At 34.1% G+C, this 6,815-nt stretch overlaps 1 long non-coding RNA gene across 1 annotated transcript; it reads left to right on the top strand.

Moving 5' to 3' along the window:
* Nucleotides 1-353: 353 nt before the first annotated feature.
* LOC122297663 lies at nt 354-1,274 on the top strand. The gene is made up of 2 exons (XR_006238852.1): nt 354-722; nt 1,083-1,274. It is a non-coding gene; the product is annotated as an uncharacterized LOC122297663 (long non-coding RNA).
* The last annotated feature ends 5,541 nt before the right edge of the window (nt 1,275-6,815 follow it).

Genomic DNA, 6,815 nt, shown 5'->3' on the forward strand with positions numbered 1-6,815 from the left:
AAACATGTGAGTGACTTTGAATGAATCCGAGTGTACGTATTATTTACCTTGTAGTTTTGAAAGAATCCATGTGTACATATTAACATGTGATTTCACTTCCTTGAATAGAATGAAATGGTTGCCAAGTACTCTAAGTTAGAGCCTGAGAAACAGACTAAGGATGTTGTTGCATCAATCTTTAGGGAGGTACTAGGCCACAGGCCAGTGTATGCAAGGGGGTTGGGGGAGATGGTTATCCCCGAGTCATCTAGACAGAACACTGCAGAAAAATTTGCAGCATTAACAGAACGTGCAAAGAGGCATGAGAAGGATGTTGAGTATTACAAGAATCAGTTGGAAGAATTACAGGGGAATGTAGAGAAAGTGTTGGCGAAGCAAGCTGAGTACGACAAATTATTAAGTTCATACATGGAATCACAGAGGCAAACCCAAGGAGAGTCTCATAGAGAAACTCAAGGACCTGCATAGGCAATTCCTTTTTTAGTCAATAAGTTTTTTGTGCGGAGATGGATTTGTGCCTTACATGTCATAGAAAAGTGTCTCCTAGTATAACTTTTTTTGATTATTAGATATTTGGTGTTAGGTTGTATGTTTTGAAATGGTTTACACTGACTTGGAGCTGCACACAGTACAACCTTCACTGTGAAGGATTTTGATGTGGAAGTCTGGTTTTGCAGTACTTTGGTTTCTGTAGGCTGGGACCAAATCAAGAAGTGGAAAAGGTGCATATCTATGATCCTCTAACCTTATATATATATATATATACACATCTAAAATATTAATTAGTCCCCCTAAATATTGCTCTTCTTTTTATCATATCACAGAATTGCATTTTTTTGTGATTTTCTAAGTACCTCAATAATTAATATTGCAGTTTAATTATACTTCTTAATTAAGCAACATTTAAGAATAAATCATAATATAGAACACTGAGCTCATGTCACAAGTGAAGAAAAGCATGCATGCACCCATTTTCTTTTGGTTTATAATGGTTTTTAGGTTTTCCAATTTTGTAGTTGCAATTTAAATTTTTGTTGGGCTTTGGAAACTAAAGAAAAATTTGTGAATCTAAATTTTTGCAGCTTTGAGATCAATGAAGGAGGCTTCCAATTTTCAGATGAAGAGGTATACCTTTAGGTTTTGAGATGAAGAAGGCAGCTTCCATGATGATCAAGACTTGCTTAGGAAATCCTTGTTACACAATAAAGATGAGGAGTACACATGTAAACTTACATTGATCTATTAATGTGGGATGTTGGGGTGAATTTCAAATAGTCCTTTTTATGATAAATGAATTGTGACGCCCCCAAATTCCGTTTGGGATCAGACGGACATTTGAAGCATCGAGACATGCAACACAAGGTTACCTGCCCCCGTTCATGACATATAAGATGCAATATTCCTAACATGCACCTAACATTATGCAATATTCGCAGTGGATAATTTTTTTCTTTAGCAATACTATGCACCAAATTAAAAATATCTCAAATACTTAAAACATACTTCATACATAAATACCCATTGAACAGCTAAGATCATAACACTAGTCCAAAATGCTTATGATCCAAAAAGTACTGGAGATGCAACTCCATAGTACAAGTAATAATTTACGTTAACTACTATATTAATATTGACGTCGCATCGTCGCTCAGTCAACTGTGTCTGGTTGGTCAGCTTCTGATTCTCCTTCAGGTCCTGTAACAAAATCTACCATTCGGGAGGAATGGTAGTTGCGACTACCACAGTGAGATTTGATTACAAATCTCAGTATGTTAACAAAAACTTCCACACAAGCTAATGATGCATGGATGACAGTAAAAGCATAATTGCATAATCAAATTCATAAGTAATTAAAGCATAACTTGGTGTACAACATAGCATAATTGACATAACTTAAATTGAAACATGAATTGAACTTGACTTGACATGAACTTGATCTGAAACTTGACTTAGCATGAACTTGCTCTGAAACTTGACTTAACATGAACATGATATGAAACTTGACTTATCATGAACTTGTTCTGAAACTTGACTTAACATGAACGTGATATGAAACTTGACTTATCATGAACTTGTTCGGAAACTTGACTTAACATGAAAAATACATACTCCACAGTTGTTGTGGCCCCATGTATTCTACACAAACTTGACTTAACATGAAAAATACATACTCCACAGTTGTTGTGGCCCCATGTATTCTACGTGTAAATACATACTCCACAATTGTTGTGACCCCATGTATTCTACACAAACTTGACTTAACATGAAAAATACATACTCCACAGTTGTTGTGGCCCCATGTATTCTACGCGTAAATACATACTCCACAGTTGTTGTGGACCCATGTATTCTACACATCACATGTAGTTAAATACATACTCCACAATTGTTGTGGCCCCATGTATTCTACACAAACTGAATGTACTCAAGATGAAACGTGACTGGAATACGAAAGGACTGAAGCCCTGACGTAACATAACATGATTTGAACATAACTTGAAATACATGACCAACTTGAGATAGAAACATTTCATAACATGACATAACATATAATAGACAACATATTTAACATGACATACTTGTAACAGTGAAAATTACATAACTTGACATACATGTAATAGATGACATACTTAGCATGACGTACTTGTAAGGTACAGTAATACATGACAGAATATATTATGTAACAGATAAAAATTGATGACAGAATAAAATCTGTATAATAGACAATTACGTGATAACTTGGCATGGCATGACATATATGATAACACACATACATACACTGTAGTTCCTTTACTTAGCACACATACACAGTAGACTGCTAGTAAGTTAAAAGCTAACTTACATCGATCTCCGCATTTCTTATAAAACTTCAAGTGCGATCACGAGGAAAAATGGTTGAAAATCTCCACGCAAAAAGACCCATAAATCTGCTCGAGAGCTCTTTTGGGTTTCTCTCTAAGAACGGGGTGAAGAAATTATTAAAGTGAAGTAAGTGTGTCTTGCACGACTCAAGACTTCTGTAGGGGGATTATTTGGACCTTAATGATCATTGAGTGGAGGTATACGTGTGACATGAAGTGAAGGATAGTGGGGGGCAAAGGACAAAAGCTATGGGGGTGCTTGATGGGGTGGGTTCCTCCATACTATTGAGTGTAGCTTGTGGCAATGAATGATCTGCCAAGTGGGGGAGGAAACTTCTCCAAGAAGCCTTGCCAAGGTGGCCAAATTCGTGGGCCTTAGTGGGCCTCAATTTGATTGATCAGATGAAAAAAATTTTGCTTAGGTGTCATGATCTCACACCTTAATTTCCTTCACAATTCCATCTAATGGTTTCTTTTTGTGCCAAGTATCTAATACTATTAATTATGTGTGGTTAAGATCTTGCCAAGTGTCCAAATAAAATTTCGCTAACCTAATTTGGACATTACACACTCTGATTTTGAAAACACTGCACTTAGTACGTTTACCGAGGTTACTATTCACTCCAAAAATAAACGTAATAAACTTAGTACTGAAAAATCTTAAATATTCAATTAAGTTTAGTAATGTAGACTATAATGTATTCTGACACTTCTAACTATCTCAAATAATTAAAATCGCATTTCTGGCACCATAGTGAATGATAACACTAACTATGTTAACAGGCTAAAACCTATGCGATTAGTCAATTCGTGAAAACTTATGGGGTCTTCACGAGGTTCCTAAAGCTAATAGAAATTTCACAATTAAATTTCTAGCGGGCTGTTACATGAATGATATACCGATACATGTTGGGAGAATTTGAAACATCTATATCATGTAAACGATTAGTTCATGATATTGTATGCTCATTAGGGAATATGTTGATCTATTACAAATTTACATGCATTGGCTATTGTATTTAATGGGGGACTACAGGTGTTTAAAAAAAGAGAGGCCAAAATGGTAAATCTCGAAATTCAGCAGGAAAACTTTTTGCCGTGACTATAGGCATATCAGAGGCTATTGCGGCGACAAATTGTCGCTACAAATACTTATTTTCTCGCCGCAAAATGCTAAGCTTACTCTTATATCTACGGGTTACTAAAATGTTATTCCGACGCACTATTAGAGTTTTAGCAACCACATTTTGTCGCCGCAAAAAAAAAACTATTTCCGGCTATGATAACTCACGCCGTGATTTTTTTTCTGCACTTAACAATTGCAACACAAGACCGGCGGGAAATAATAGTCGCAAATAAGTATTTGCGGCGAAGTAGAGACTTTTTGCAACGATTTATAGTCACCGGAAATAATAATATTTCTTGTAGTGTATTCAAATACATTTTTCTATACATCTTAAGGCATTTGCATACTCCTCCGGTTAAGCCAATTGCCTTGATACTAGATTCTTCATTTTAGGTCAATTTGTGTTTTTCAATGACTCTTAGATTTCCTAGAAATCAAAGAAACAATACACTATATCTCAATCAACTACTAAAGCTTAGTATAGATCCATAGTTTTAGCTATGGATCAATGCACTTGGATTCTTTATATGCTTCAAGATTTTCCTACCAGTTGTAATAAAGTTGTATTACTCTTATGTGATAAACAAGCAACCTTTCATATTTTTGCCAATCTTGTATTTTATGAGAGAACATACAAATTAAACATATTGAGCTCGATTGTCATCCTATCTGACTCTCCAAGATAAAATCCAAGAAAGCATCATTCATACTTTGCATGTTACATTTGAAAATTAGGTTGTTGATATGCTGTATGTTGACCAAGCCAATTCTATCGGGTCTTTTTCATTCTTGGATGTGCAAGTTGGTGTGTTTTAAACACATACACTCCATATAGCATTCTTCAACGTTGTTAAGAATATTCAAGTCATCTGAATAAATGAACACTTGAAGATTTCGTTGTAATCTTCTGTGCACAATCTCAAGTACTGTTGTAAAACCAAAACAATGCAAAATCCATAAAGCAGCACACTAATGTCCCATGCATCAAATATCCAATCATTTCTTCCACAAAATTATCAAAAATCCTTCCTCATGTACAGGGAAGATGTTACAGGCAGGAGTACTGGATCAGGGCTGGCACAAAAAGCCACGAGATAGCTAGTGTGAATGGCAAAGACGTAAGCATTTTGTTCACAGAAGACTGTTCATTTGTCCAGTTCATTGAAACTCATGGATCAGACAATATTTCCTTGTTAAAGTAGACGTTTCTCCGTTAACTTTTGGACATCATGGATAAAGCCATGATCCATGAGAAGCGCTTCCAAATTCCAAGTGGGAGCTTTCATGCTAGCTGGTTTTGCATTTCGACCTATTTTGTGGTCCAACATTTGAAATTTCGGTACTTGAGCTCTTGACCGAATTTTAAGACTTCTAGAGTGGAAAGAAAGATAGGATATATGAGATAGATCCCACAACATGCCATTTATAGTTGTTTGAACAATTTTTCAGATAGCGACACTAGGAGTATCTCAAAATTTTGTGAATGATAGCAAAATAGTCTATGAATAGTAGTAAAATAATTCGAGTTAAGATATTTTATTAAATTTTAAAAAATGAGAGATAATTTTGAATAGAAATATTATAAAATTAAAAAATTATTTGAATATTATTTTTATTTTGAAATTTAAAAAAGTCATATTGATATTTGTGTTTCGTTTTGAAACTTGTAAAAATTGTAATAATTAGATAATGATTAGATGAAAAAGTTGAAGATTTATAATTAAAATATATTTTGTTATTGAGTTATATTTGAGAAAGAAATTATGAAAAGTTTTAAGAATTTCTCGTCTCATCTCATTTACCAAATATACACATCCAATAATACTATAAAATCCACTTGATATATTTATATCAGAAATACTATTTGTCCCGAATATGTGTCTGAGTGTTCTGAGTCTTTTTTTTATATATATACTTAGTGATTAAAGAAGTGTTTTTAAATAATGTTGTGATTTTTTTTTATTTTTTTAAATGTTTATAATGATTAAAAAATTCATAAAAAAAGAAAAAATATAATATAGTGTTCGAGACACTTTTTGGAGTGAATTATTCAGTAACTATGGACGAACTCTATTTATATCTCTCACTTTAATCCTATAATTCAATGAAAAACCCGTTTGATAGTGAAGTAAAGAGAGAACTTAACGGAGGAATCTGAATCTTTTTGTTGAACATTTTGGCAGTAATTTTCGATTGACATCTAACATAAATGTTAGCTTTATTGAGGAGTTGATCGAGGACCAAGGAAGCCAACGTTGGAATGACTCCAATATCGAGGGACTATAGAACAAGGTGCAGACTGCAAAGATTCTTGATGATTTTTGGACAAAATTAAAATTTTGAAATTTTTTTTAAAAGAAGGTGAAACCAAGCATGTCTGACTCTAGTCTCTCATGGTGGTTGATTGTCAGATACAGATCTTTAACCTTCTTCATTCCCAAATTTTTTAAATATGATTATTTATTTGTTAGGAATGCTATAGTCAGAAATAGATTACATAAAAATAATCTCATAATCTGACATGATTTTGTGTGATTCATCAAATCTGCTTTATAATAAAAGTAATATTACAATCTGATAAACCAGCAAGTGCCAAACGACATCTTTAGGCCAATGCTTGGGGTCACGAACAACAAGCAAGAAAGCAAGTTTACATGCCTAACAAGCATCATATAATGTAGAATATTGTTTGTCTATGAATGGCTGTTTGAACATTATGCTCGCATGAGCATGCATATCCATCTCCAAGGGCAGGGTATTCTCGATGACTCTTAAAGCGACAAGACATGCAAAGGATGGCTTCTTAAAGAGTCTACTACGGCTTATAT

The sequence above is a fragment of the Carya illinoinensis genome, chromosome 15 (genome assembly GCF_018687715.1).
Source record: "Carya illinoinensis cultivar Pawnee chromosome 15, C.illinoinensisPawnee_v1, whole genome shotgun sequence".
NCBI classification, from domain to species: domain Eukaryota; kingdom Viridiplantae; phylum Streptophyta; class Magnoliopsida; order Fagales; family Juglandaceae; genus Carya; species Carya illinoinensis.